Source organism: Rhipicephalus sanguineus, chromosome 4 (genome assembly GCF_013339695.2).
Source record: "Rhipicephalus sanguineus isolate Rsan-2018 chromosome 4, BIME_Rsan_1.4, whole genome shotgun sequence".
Lineage (NCBI taxonomy): Eukaryota > Metazoa > Arthropoda > Arachnida > Ixodida > Ixodidae > Rhipicephalus > Rhipicephalus sanguineus.
Window position 1 is genome coordinate 111702287 of NC_051179.1, and position 14706 is coordinate 111716992.

Here is a 14706-nt window from a genome sequence, read left to right on the forward strand (position 1 = left end):
TGATCTCTAAAAAAAAAGAGAGAATTTACTAAACAATTCTGAGAGTGTCATACCCTGTAGTCTTCTTTTGAGTAAAGATCAACACCATTTGCAGCTTCCTGGCATGTTTTGTTACAGCGCTAGGCTTTCCACAAGCAGACCATATAATTGGACCATGTAGCATGATGTAACTTGAGAACTACTCAAGGTATCATGATGAAACTGCATATTTCCCTATACAAGACACTTATTAGTATGCATGCCAAATTTCATTGCTCTAGGTCAACAAACAAAAAAGTTTTTTTTCAATGCCACCTCCCCCCTTAAGAGCGAAGCAATGAATGCGATACCAAAAAAATTGTATTGTGAAACGAAGTAAGACTAGCAGCTAACTCTTTTGGATCCGATCTCGCGTAACTCAACAAAACGCTGGTTTAAGGGAATATGGCCCCTCCAGGAACCGAAGCGTTTTCTTGCTCTGAGTTCTCCAAACGCGAAGTAAGTGTTGAGAGCACAGCAAGTTTACGAGCCGTCTCTTGATGCCTCGAGATAGCGCGCGCGCAAGCGACTGCGCCCTTCGAACGATGCGGTTCCCCCCCCCCCTACCGCTCCCCTGGCGTCCCTTCATGCTCCTTACGAAAGACGGGCGGGGCGTTTCCTCTCTGTTTGATGAGCAATCGACGGCAGGCCCGCACGCGGGAAGATGTTATCTCATGCGCTGTCCGTGCGGCGGAGACAGACGGCCGGCTAGTTTAATCTCCGCTTCAGCCGCGTTCGTCGCCAGTGCTCGCGAGCTTTTACCGGCGGCTAGAATGCGCGTGGTGATGTTGTTAATTTGGACTTTATACGGAAAATTACGGCAACGGCGACGGCAAAAATCCACCGAGTGTCCATATAATTGCTATCGCAAGGGTCAATGTACGGGGCAGATTTTGCGCCCCCCCCCCCCCTCTTAGGTGATTAGGGGAGGGGCGGCCGACCCCCCCCCCCCCCCCCTGTGCGCACGCCTATGCTCCTGAGATGATTTTTTCCATGAGATTTGCAATGAATCGAAATATTTCTAGCCTTCATAAGAGCCCCATAATAATACAGTAAACCCTCGTTAACTCGAACTCGCTTATCTCGAAATCTCGGTTAAGTCGAAACTTTTTTTCGCCGTGCATTAACCTCCCATAGGTGCTATGTATTTGCCCCCTCTTATCTCGAAACGTTTTCCGGAGGGAACAGCGGATATCTCGAAATCTTGACCGGGAGGGCCGAAGGCAAAGTCCACTCCCAACAGGAAACGAGGGCTCCATGCGAACGCTTAGCTCTTACTATACGTGCCGAACGCGGTCGTGAAGGCCGAATTTGAAATTCCCGCGGACGCAGCCGTTTCCTATCAGCCTTGTCAAGCAACCGTGGGAGTGATCACATGTGCGCACCTGCGCGCGACTTATGCGCCGTGGGCGGCGTGTGCAAGCGTGGGCCAGTCAGTACGCAACCTAACCCTTGCATGTGCGAGCTGGTATTCTTTGTTTTCCCCGCGATCTGCGCACGACGCATCTTGAGTTCAGTTTTGCTGAGTAGTGAGTGGTGTGTGCAATGGACGCTTCCGAATATCGACCACGATGTCCCGCCCAAAGCAGTGCAAATCTCTGACGTTGGAGAGAAAAGTCGAGCTAATCAAGGAAGTAGAAAAGGCAGGTCGAAGCAAGTCGTGCATAGCCAAGGAATTCGGCATCCCTTTGTCAACCCTCTCAACAGTGCTCAAGAACAAACAAAAGGTTTTGGAAGGCTTCGAGCAAAGCTTCTCAAGCAAACGGAAGCGCGTTCGAGCATCCAAATTCCCGGACGTCGAATCAGCACTTCTGTTGTGGCTCCAAAACGTTCGAGCAGCCAATCTTCCCGTGACAACCCAAATGATGATGGAAAAAGCAGACGCTTTGGCACTGCAGATGGGTCACGCGGACTTCAGCTGCAGCAATGGCTGGTTCGAGCGGTTTAAGAAGCGAAATAACGTGTCATCGAAGCCTATCCACGGCGAAAGCGGCATTGTCGACGAACAGGCTGCAGACGCATGGCGCAACCTACGCCTCGCCAAGCTGCAAAAGGAGTACGCGGACAAGGACATTTTTAACCTCGACGAAGCCGCTCTCTTTTACAAAATGCTGCCTAACCGCACATACACACCAAAAGGCGAAGCGTGCTCGGGCGCTAAGCAACGCAAAGACAGGATAACCATTCTTTTTGGTGCCAACGCTACCGGCGATGAAAAGCTGCCCCTCCTCATTATTGGCAAGTCGCTTAATCCCAGGTGTTTCCGAAATGCACGGCTCCCGAGGGATGTGACATACCGCGCCAATAAAACGGCCTGGATGACGGCGGCGCTTTTCGAAGAGCATGTCCGTGCGCTTGACCGGAAGATGGCAAAGGACGGTCGGAAAGTGTTGTTTGTTGTGGATAACTGCCCCGGTCACGGAAAAATCGACAACTTGGCGGCTGTTAGGCTGGAGTTCCTGCCGGCGAACATGACGTCCGTTCTCCAGCCAATGGATCAGGGAGTCATTGAGATTGCCCGCAAGTATTATAGGAAGAGCCTGCTGCACCGAATTCTGCTGTCATACGACAATGGGAAAAAGTATGAAATCGATCTGCTGGGTGCAATCAATCTGATGGCCGAAGCCTGGCGCCAACTACGCCCGCTGGCGATTGCTAACTGCTTCGCACATGCAGGGTTTTCTCGCGCCCCCGAATCGATCGAAGAAGACATTGGCGCAGAATTCAGCGGCTGTGATGAGCTGTGCAATGAAGTGCGCAAGGCAACTGGCTGCGTGAACGATACTGAAGACGGCGAGATGGCCTTTGAGGAGTATGCGCTCTACGAGGCGGACGTCCCCGTTACCGGAATGCTGTCGGACGCCGATATCGTTGAGATGGCCGTGAACGACGCAGAAGACCATGCAGACGAGGAAGAGCCCTGAGAAGTGCCTACGACGACAGAAACACGTAACGTGCTGCGCTTGCTCCGCAACAAGGTCGAATGCAGCGGTGGCGACCAACGGCTCATGCGATGTGTTGAGCAACTGGAGAACGCCTTTCTGGGACCGAACGCGAACGCGAAACAGGCGAGCATCACGCAGTTTTTTGGTCCTCGGTAATAAATTTTTTTTTTTCGCTCTGAATTCTTGTGCTTTACTACGGTTGCCGTCTCGTGCAGTGGAGCTTTTCCTGGCAGCACTGGCTTTTCTTTTACAGTGACCTGGGCAAACATTTTCGGCGTTTTGCTTAACTCGAAATACCGCTTATCTCGAAATTTTCCCTGGATTTTACGGCTTCGAGTTAACGAGGGATTACTGTACTCAGGTGCTTGAATGTTAATGCAATATGCTTCTGTATTGCACTCCAGGATATAAAATTCGCTGCTCCAAAGTGCTCCCAGATGCAAAATTATCTGCTCCAAAGTGCTCCAAGATGAAGATTTTGCTGCTCCAAAGTGCTCCAAAATGGAAATTTTGCTGCTCCAAAAATTGCTCCAAATCAGAAGTCCTCGGTAGCATCACTGACACAGTTTTTATCTACAAGTCTGCTTCTTCTGCATCGAACGAATTTGAGTAGGATACAAATATTTCACGTGCTCTTGAGGAACGCAAACCCTCAAATGCCAAAGGGGGATGACGTTGGGCTAGTTGGTGTTGCTGCACTCGTGTTGTCGTTCTCTCTTTGTGTTAGGATCCGCATTGTACTTGTACGCGCTGTCATTCACCTCAAATGCCGCACCAAGCTAACTCCGAGCTTGGCTTGGCCCGCTGTTTGGCCGTGGTAGCCGTTCAATGGATACTTGACTGGCCAAAGCCAAAAGACAACCGTTACATGTAGCCAACAAACAACTTTCCGAGATCGGCAATTGTAATTTCTGCGTGGATTTTGACACTGGCACGATCTACAGCTATATTGGCCGCGAGATCAAGCAGAGTCTGCACCTAGCAGTGAGCGGACGAAACCCCGTGGTGTGTATGGCTCCTCCCATCGTCTGCTAGCCACACCGTGTTCGTATGTGTGCGTACGTCATGCACATCCTCCGATTATAGCTTATTCCGTTGTGCTAGCACGGTATCAAATGCCTACACGATATACATAAGCATTTCGGCTTACGAGACTTGTATGCACTCTAATAAGTGAGGGCATGCAAATGTTGGTATGGCGCTAGGTCTAACCATCGTACCGTCCATTCGCCAAAATCATTTCAGTGCGGGTACCACTTTGTCATTCAAGCGCATCGCATAGTGCATTTGACGTCGTCCTAAACGAAAAAAAAAAAGTACACTCAAACCTCGTTATAACGAACACGGATATAACGAATTATCGGTTATAACGAAGTAAATGAAGAATAGTCTTGTCATAGCTACAGTGTTATAAATAAACGTTTATAACGAATTTTCTGATATAACGAAGTTATTTTCGTGGCAGATGCGACTTTGTTATGATGAGGTTTGAGTGTACTAAATGTCAACATGTGAATGCAGAATTTAAGCGTCACCATCTTGTGAAGTTTTGGCGATTTGGAAATCCTTGTGATACCGCAAAGCATAAACTAGCGTCCGCAGAGTCCGGTTAGCGGTAAAAAAGTCCTAAAGCCACACATTTCTATTGCAGTGCGCGTATTCAAGCAAACAAAAGCAAAGTGCACAGAGTTCTACTTCATCTAATTACGCAGAAATACAGGCTCTCTTTTTCTGTAGCCGCTAGAGCAAGAGGTAAATACAATAGACTCCCGTTAAGACGAACTCGAAGGGACCGCGGTCATCTGTTCGTCTTATCAGGAGTTCGGCTTATCAGAAGTGCCCCCAAAAAGAGAGATGCTAACATGCCAAGTGCATCCAAATATGTTACTTGAAACACTGAATGCAGTAGACTTACAATGTGGGGAAAAAAGACAAGAAAAAGCATTTATTTGGCTCATCTAGATAAAGACTATGCCTTCAAGCAGAGTATTCACACGAATCTTACGAGCACCCGATTTCGCACGTTCAAAAATAAAAATGCTCGTGAAGATATTTGCTACCACATTTTAATGATAAAACTGTAACACGCTCCTATGTTGACGATTAGAAAAATAAATTAAGAGACAAGCACAATTTTCCTTCAAAGAATGTAAAATTTATTGTCCTGGCAGTTCGTTTTCTTCTGTGAGCCTGTTTTGCTGGCTCTAAGATCACTTCTGGATACGCCTCAGTCGCGTGCTGTTGCCTTGACAAAGTCATTACAGTAGAACCCCGCTGATACGTTTTTGAAGGGACCGTAGGAAATAAACGTAAGAGACGGGAAACGTAAGAGACGAAAAACAGGAAAAACGGCAAAATATTTAGTGGTACAGAATTTTATTTCAATTCTTACAAGCAGCACGAAAATTGGCGCGCTCAGCCGCGATCTAGTCGATGGATAGAAACGCGGAGCTAAGGACGGCCTCATCCACAGAAATGTAATCAACGTATGTGATGTTTTTAAAGGGACCGACAACTGATTTTTCTCGACCCAGCTTTTTACAGCGCGACAGGAAGCTTACTCTTCGTAGCGTTTGTAGCTGCAGTGGTTTATCCTAAAAGCACGTAGTTATTTTATAAGCAGTATTTTTCGATCTGAAAGGCTCCAAACACGCATGAAGGCTTGCTCCAGCAACGCTGAGAATTGATAGCATTGCCGCTGGCCCTTGTGAAAGCTGTCGTTGTTCTGCTTTCGCAGGAGTTACTGTAGCTATGCTTAACCGCCTTTATTTTGAGCTTTCCAGCCATTTTTGAAAATAGCAAGCTGTTACAATGAGATGATGTGGCTTGATACACCTTCTCGGTATTTGTACAGCGTTGTGCGCGCCTGCGACCAAGGTTGCCTGCGCCTGTGTCATGGATGGCTTTTCGCGGCATGGGATCATTACGCCAAGCGAAGGCAGCGCCACTTCGTTGCATACAACTAACGCAGGCCTATATGTACATTTTTATGGAGTAATATCTTTTAATATAAAGAAATAAACAATATTTCAGTACTAACAGAAAAGTAATCGAACGCATACACCGGCTTCATCGGACCGTGTATGATTTTGCCGCCAGAGGCGCCAAAGGTCATTTTTCGCGACTTTCACTGAAGAAATAAAAATATAAATCCGCCTCTCACGAGATAAACAGGGTTGGTTTGAGTCAATTCTACGGACAATCTTTCCATCAGTGCAGTCATCTTATTTCATGTTCTGGGCAGTTGTCGGTCCCTTTAACACCAACAGCTGTAGGCATGAAAGAACTAAGCACACGCAATCACGACCGGCGCGGCGAGTCCGACCGCGAACCGCACGCACGACCATGCGAGCTCCAACCAGCTCGAACTCCTCCCGTTCTCCGACAAATAACAATGATGATGAGTCTACGCCAACGCGATGGCAGAAGTGAATGCCAATCTCGAAGGCCTTGCTTTTGCAAGCAATTACGTCATACACGCCATGTTTGTGCAATGCAAATCTCAAAGGCTATGCTTTTGTCAATAGTAAATGCCAATCTCGAAGGCCTTGCTTTCGCGAACAGTTACGTCATAGATGCCATCTTTGCAATTTGAATCTCGAAGGCCATGCTTTTGTTTGCATCAATTGAAAGATTCTGTTGCTTGCGCCTCTCATGCGGCTAATATTACGGTCAAACGAGGCCAAGCTGCGTGAAAATGCACCATGGCCGCTCTCTTTGGTAGTCACTCGGTCGGCTCCGAGCGCACTTCGCGACGTATCATACGGGAACGGTCCGACAGTTACGACGTAACAGCGGGGTTCCCAATACATTGTATCCTATGGGAGCTATGCCGGGACCGGCGGAAAACGACGTAACAGCCGGGAAAACGCAGCAGTGAGGAACGTAACAGCGGGGTTCTACTGTATACGCTGAGTTGCTTAAGAAAGTCTGCAAGGTTTTCTTCGAGGTCCGGATATTTTCCCGTTTTCGGCCCGTAGTAACTTTTCCTGATCGATGTGCAGCTGAAGATATCCCATCGGGCTACTCACGGTCACAAGCCTCGCCACGAAAAAGACACGACGCAGCTATATTCACTGTGCAAAATAGCCTTCCTTTGTCGTGCGCTTCCATAATCAAAATGGCTCATCACAATTTGCACTTCACTGGGAACAGATAGAACGCGTACAGGTCCTACGCAAACCAACGCAAATTGACCACAAAATACATGTGCTGGGCCGCCATTGTGTGATGGCGATGACAATGCACCTGACCCCTCTGACGTTTCGTACTCGATTGTAATGCACAGACCATTTTTGTTCCTGTTGTCGCTTTCTTTTTTTTTCCCCACTCCCCTTGCGTTTGCCCCCTTGCCCCCAGCTAATAAGCCAAAGAACCGAGGGGGGGGGGGGGGATCAAAAGGACGCAATGGCTTGGGGGTCCAAGTTGTAAATCCCCCACTCTTTTTGTTGCTTTCTTTGCTGATAAAGCCCACACCTCCCCCTCCCACAGGCTGGGGGTGAGAGGGGATACCGGCTTTATCCGCTGCTCCAGGAAGTGCTTTTTTTTTTTTCATCTTTTTTGCTTTTTCTCGGTCGCCTGAATGCCCCACCAAGACTGCAGTGTTCGTTTCGCAGAATCGCTAGCGTTGTCGATCATCCCGAAAGTTCGTGTTAACAGAAGAGTACAGTTGGGCGGTTCGTCTTAAACGAATTTTTTTTGCATTGAGTCTATGGGAAACCAAATAAATGGTCCCGTGTTGTTCGGTATAAGCGAGAATTCGTCTTAACCGAGTTCGTCTTAACGGGAGTTCACTGTACTTAATTGGCTCAGTCACGCAACACTACAGTACACTCCCGTTAAGACGAACTCGAAGGGACCGCGGTCATCTGTTCGTCTTATCAGGAGTTCGGCTTATCAGAAGTGCCCCCAAAAAGAGACAGGCTAACATGCCAAGTGCATCCCAATATGTTACTTGAAAACACTGAATGGAGTAGACTTACAATGGGGACGAAATGACAAGGAAAAGAAATTATTTAGCTCAACTTGATAAATACTATGCCAGTGTGGAAATTGAGGCTTGCCCGTCGCCGTTGCACTGGTTTTTCACCTATTTCTGCCATCCCCACGTCCGATCATATGACGCTCTCATCCTCCGCCGTCTTACGGCGCTGGGCGAGCGGGGGAGAGGAACGAAGGGCGCTTTGCGCCTTCCCACGCAAGCGCGCGCGGTTGGTGACATAACATTGTAAAAAGTGAGGCGCAGTGGCCTCGAACGGCGAACTAGGGCCGCGCTTGGTGAAAGCGCTGCAATGTGCAGTGACGTGTGTGTGCGCGTGTGTACGTGCGTGGTGCATTGGTGCATGCCTGGAAAGAGTGCGCGTGGTGAATTCATCTCATCTACGTGGACACTCGGGTCAATGACCCGCTGACGCCGGACAGACCAGCGGTGCCCCTGCTCTCGGCCGTCTTCGAGAAGCCTGGCTGCCCTCTCCATCATGGCTCCTGCGCGAGGCCAGCTGACAAGCAGCTATGCCTGCTCTCTGCCAACTCCAGGATGCCTCGCAGCCAGTTCGGGTCGGCCTTATTGATTCCAAAAAGGGCTGGCTGTCCCAGCGAGGTCTCCCGTTATTCCAGCCGAAAATCCGGGACCTTCGCCCCACCACCTAAGCGGCGTTCGTCGGAATCGCAGGCTAATCGTCTTCAAGAGCGACGCGTCATCGGTGAGCCCGTTCCCTGTGTGAGGACTTCAAAGAAGCCTCCTGCCTCCGCCTCCCCTACGTGCTGTGGACACTCTTTCGCGCAAGCATCACAAACACTTGCCTTAATTTTCTTTACCTTGCTTCCGCAGCGCCATTTTATTGTATTATGTGTTTCAAGCGTATTGTCTTTTGTTGATGATTTTTCTCGCACTATAATGTATTCTTTTTTTAGCAGCAGCTCCAGGGCTGGACTGAGGCTAGTGGTTGCTCATAGCAGTGTTATTTTAACTGCATGGGTGACCGCCGGCTGCCTTTGCAGACTGGTAAAGGGCAAATTTAGGAGAGGGGGATGTGGGGATTGAGGCTTGCCCGTCGCCATTGCGCTGGTTTTTCGCCTATTTCTGCCATCCCCACGTCCGATCATATGACACTCCCTTCCTCCGCCGTCTTATGGCGCTGGGCGAGCGGGGGAGTGACGTTAACCTCCTCTCTCCCGGCGTCGGACATCGACGGGGGCGCTGCGCTCGAGTTTCGCGTTTCGTGAGACGTTTCGCGTAGCGGGTTGGACGAGACTCTCTCTGGACCTCGTAGGGTGAGCACGTCTTTTCTCTCCCGTCCGTCGGCTCCTCTTTTGGCTCGCTCGGACGGAGTTCGCTAACGGTGCCTTGCGCCAGCAGCGAGCGCTTACCTTATGTTGTCCTTTTCCGAGCGCTAGGCTGAAGAGCGGTGCGGTGCATTCGCGCATGGTCATACTACGCCGACATCGTACCTATCGAAGCCAACGCGAGCGGGGAGTGTGCCCTCACTCGAGCGATTGGGCCCTTTGGTCACGAATCGTTAGAGTACGCAGCATAGTCGCGAGGGACCGTTTTCCCTCAGCGGCGTGTCGCCGTGAGCCCTTTGCCCGCGGAGACGTGCTAGCGGCACCCTTTGTGTTGTATTTTCGCCCGTGGCGTGGTGAAGCCTGTTTTGCTTCTCCCGCTGCCTTTGGGAGCGGGCGTTGTACTGCGTTTTGTGGTGTTGCCGCAGGCAATAAACTGTTGCGGATCTCGAGAGCAGTACTGTGTACTTGCCGCATTGCGCTCGGCGCCTTTGCGCTCGAACGTACGTGAGCAGCGGCGCGCTAGTTCACGCGAGGCGACAGCAAACGCGGCCCTTTGGCTCGCTAAGTCCGAACCCACGCTAGTGGCCGTACTCCTGTGAGATACGTGCACACTACAACCGGGAACTTCTCGGTAAGCTCATTCCAAAGCTCTGGGTTGAGCTCTGTTTCGTCATCGCAGTCTCGTGGCGTAGGCTCGCAGTCTTGCGGCATAAGCGAAGTCTCGAGAAGACCTGCCTTTTGCCAGCAGTTGCTAATGGTGCTTGCCTTGACGTTCCACCACAACCCTGTCAGCATTTCTGCGGCTTGACGGATGTTGACCTCCGTGGGCAGCTTCAGTCATACGTTAATGAGAAGGCGCTGCACAAGTCTCTTCCGAAATTCGGCCTTTACGCATCTTATGCCCTGGTCTAAAGGTTGGAGCAAAGACGTACCATTCGGGGGCAGAAATACAAGCTGCACGTTGCTCAAAGGCACGTTCACCATATGTCATCATCATCATCATGAGCCTGTCTACGCCCACTGCAGGGCAAAGGCCTCTCCCATGTTCCGCCAATCAACCCGGTCCTGTGCTTTCTGCTGCCACATTATACCTACAAACTTCTTAATCTCATCTACCCACCTAATTTTCTGTCTCCCCCTCACGCGTTTGCCATCTCTTGGAATCCAGTCAGTTTACCATGTGTGCCGAGCAGTTATCAACGATTAGAAGAACCTTCTTTTGTTTCTTCTTCATTGTGTTGTCGAACTGCAGCAGCCACTGCGTGAACAGTTCCCGCGTCATCTGCGCTTTCTTATTTGCCCGATAGTCGCAAGGCAACGAGACGTTTTTCAAGCAGTGAGGCTTGGCAGACTTGCCAAGTTTGAGTTTTTCTGTGCCTGTGGCGTTGCAGTAGAAGAGCGCTGACACGCAAAGACGCGATTTTTTTCCGCCCTTGCATTTTTCACCTTTAAGGTTGATTGTCTTATCAGGTAACAGCTGATAAAAGCACGCCGTTTCGTCGTCTGGACTGAACGACTCGATGATTTCCTGAAAGCGCTCGTTCCGCCAGGCAATTGCACTTTCCACATCGGCCGCCTTTTCTTCCCCGCACTCGACTTGCCACATGGTGCCATTCCTTTGCCGGAACCAATAAAGCCATCCGGCACTTGCGACGAAGCCGGAGATGCCCAAAGCGACCGCGAACTGTCGCGCCTTTTCTTGAATAATAGGGCCTGAAAAGGGCACATCCTGTCGTCTGTCATTCTTAAACCACGTGAGAACGGCGTCGTCGACGGTGTGGTAGTTGCCCAGCCGCAAGCTGTTTCCTTGAGGGAGCCAGCTGTGATTCTCGATGTAATTTCACGATCTTCTCCCGATCCTTCAGTATCATTGCCACTGTTGACGGCGTGATGTTACGCTCCCTGCATATGTCCACTTGCTTTTCGTAGCTTTTTTTTTTTTAACGCTGGGGCCAGGAGAACTCATTGCCAGAAAAGCGACCGCACAACACGATCTCAACTTCGCAGCTCCAAACGACAGCAACTGGAAACGTGGTGAGAACAGTGGCAACAGTGGGACTAAGCTCTCGACGTTGTTTGATTTGGTTTGACCAGTTTGACTGGTTGGTGACGCTCGCGTTGATGTTGACACTGATGGGGCTGCACCCGTTGAAGCGGGTTTCCCGGCACATATCTGCTGCAGATGATGATAGGTGTAAGCTTCAGTGATTTCCGTACCGAAACATTCATGGAACTTTGTAATAACCAAGCATCTTGTTGATTTCAGGGTGAAATTACGTACGTTAATCTGAAATATTTGGTATTCCGAAATTCGTAGTACAATCTGATGTTCGTAGTAACAAGATTTTACTTGATTCTCATAAAAAGAGAGTGCAAGCATGACGCGAGAGCTGAAAATCGGCTAGCTGCCTCACGTCTAAATCGGCAGGTGATGCTCCATCGGCACGGCGGACTTGACTCTAATCTTCTCAGGCTTTTTAGTGCCATGGCTATATAATTTTTTTTTTTTGCACACTGCAAACATTTGTTCACGAAGTACACTGCTGCTACTGCAAGCATGCCATATCAAAACAGCAGTCATATGCCTCGTAGTCCACAACGCAGAACATTGATAGCGTGCACGGCTTCATTTTGGAGTGCATATGGGACATTATGTATATTTAACGTGACTGAATGAGACTTACCTCGAGGTATACGTCATGCACGTTGTTATCATGGCTTCGGAAATGCATTTTGCATTGAGTCGGGCGTCATCGTTGATCCTCTGCTCTACACCGTAAAAGCGATTGACGAGCCTTTCTCCTTTTATCAAGTTCAGTTTTCGGAAGTGCCTGTCAAGCTTGAAGATCTTTTTGAAGCTGCACTGCAGGGTATATTGTGAGGTGCCGTAAATGCACCGCGAGAGCTCTGCGCATGCACTCCCAGTTTCCATTTTTTTGCAAGAGATGGCACTGCCTGTCAAGCAGCAGTGCCACTATGTGATGCTTGGGGAGCCTATTGCCTGTTAAATGCGTGCAGTACGCATACAACTGTGCTAGGCCACATGCACTACTGAGCAGTTAGTCAGCGATTCAGCTGTACTGGTGCATTTGCCGCCAGCCGCTATCACGCCGCACGCACTGCACCGTGACAGTGGCCCCTTCAGATTTTATATTAGCTTTGCCCCACTGCACTTCAGCACTTCGACAAAGCTAGCTTTCGAACTCTACTAGGGCCGCAAATGGATTGACTCGCGAAAGCACTTGTTCGAACCTATAGACGCAGCAGAGGCGGGGGCTTCACTTAATGCTGTTTCGAACCTGCAGTTTGCGCAGAACGTCTCAAAAATCGGCACTTGCCTGTATTTTACTTTTCTTTTTCATGCAACCTGTTTATAACAATTATCAGTTATAACAATGGAATCTTCATGGCACTTGAATATTGTTATAAGTGGGTTCGACTGGAATGTTAGTCGGAAGGGTTCGGTGTGATGGCTTTCGCTGGCATCCCCAGGTCTGATGTTGCAGCTCACATGATCTTCAAAGAGCGACTCTATGCGTCTCCTCACCTCTGTTTGCACTCATCACACCAGCATTGCCAAAAACTATGTTCGTTGTCAAGTGAGATGTGTTTAAGTTTGCCCGTGCACGCGGGCAACGTGCTTGTTAAATCAATACGGAAGTATTTATTGCAATTTATAGGGCCACTAGAGCTATGAATCTCTTTAAAGCTGTTCGGCATGCATTGCTCTTGGCATCAGTGTGTCGCATTTTTGGCAAAACTGTAGCATCTGTCTTCATTGCACGCTCTGCTCTTCATAGTGCTCTGAAAACAGTGCCATCTCATTGACGTCATGATTTTCAGTGACCCAAGTGATTGCAAGCTGAAGTGCGTTTGCAGGGGCGCACTGTTCAATTTATCGAATGAAATATATGCATGATAGCGACACAGTGCTGCAATTTTGCATATAATTTCCTAGAACTCTACTCTTTGACATAGTTAATACAGTCAACTGTTGGTTTTTCGAAAGCCCGATTTTCCTGACATACTCGAAAATTTGGGATGCTTTCGCGGCACCATCACAAACCCCATAAATGTCAGTGTATGAGAACATCCGAAATTTCGGACACTGAAACTCGGCGGCGTCCGATTTTTAGCACTTTCTGTCCAAATTGCAGGTCAGAAAAGCATTAATTGAAGCCCCCACCTCTGCCACATCTATCATCTCGTAGGTTCGGACCAGCGCTTTCAAGAGTCGATCTGTTTGCGACAGTATCAGTCCGAAAGTCAGCTTTGTCGCAATGCCGAAGTGTTACGGGGTGAAGCAGACCAGAAATTCAAAGGGCCCGCAGAAATCCAAAGGGGTATTATGGCACCATGCGGCAGAAATGCACGGGGGCGTAATGGCGGCAGGTGGCAAAATGTGCTAGTACGGCTTAATTGCTGCCAACCTTTACGATAAGCATAGTCAGTTTACTCATTAGTGCATGTGGCCTAACGCAGTTGCATGTGTACTGCATGCATTTAATAGGCGAGAATCCAAACACGCTGCTCCACCATTCATGCTGCCTGTTTGTGTGAGACCGCTAAGTGCGCCGCGCAGACGCGTTGCCTTCACGAATGAAACCAGCTCGCCATTGCCTTGTTCGTGTGCGGTCAGGAACAAAGTGGGCATCCCGAACCCTTTCATGACAAATGCGTGCGTACGATATAGCAACAGTACAGTGACGGCATCAGCTTAGTTGGTGCTGTGCTGCACACAACTAGAAAGGATCGGCTTCGCATGGCAGCAAATCCTGCGTTTTGGCGGGGATTCAGCGATGTGCGTGCGCGTTTACATGTACACACGCATCGAGGAAGGCTTGACGAGTTGTCCGCTCTTCTGCCACAGTCTTTGGGTTCCGCGTCATTGTTTCTAGACGCTCCATGTGAGAAAGCCGTAATCTATTACGCGCTTTGCAGGTATCAGCGGCGCTCATCAGGAGATGCAAACTTGGAATGGCGGTTGGCACGTAGTTAAGCGGGGCTTGCGACAGGTACCGAATGTATTTACGAGAGCCTGGGCGCACACCAAAATGCCTGATAATTGTACCGGGAGGCATTAAAGCTATTTCAGGCGTGGCTGTGGCGATTTGACCACTTTAGCGGAATTAAAAAGCATGAATTTTTTTTTTTTTTTTACTATTTCACGGTCCCTAGGGAGTTCGAAAAATTGGACGTTGACTGTAATTCAACATATCCAATTTCAACTCTAGCGTGAATTGAAGATCAGTAGCACTCTTCATGATCTTGTCAGGTACAATACCACATTTACACGATTGTAAGTAGTCTCGAATGTAGGTCGACCCCCCTAAAATTGCACAGGCAAAAAAATGCATGCGAGCGCTTCTCTTGAAGGAAATTTAGTTGCATATATTAGCCGACCATTTATTCGGACAACTTCGTGGCACTGTCACTCGTCCCATTGAGGTAATTTAAA

The 14706-nt window shown here is 49.1% G+C and overlaps 1 protein-coding gene across 1 annotated transcript in view; it reads left to right on the forward strand.

Annotated features, from left to right (window-relative positions):
• Positions 1–14706, forward strand: part of LOC119390563 (arginine/serine-rich coiled-coil protein 2) — a 28869-nt gene that overhangs the window by 8829 nt on the left and 5334 nt on the right. The gene's annotated exons all lie outside the window — the stretch shown is intronic.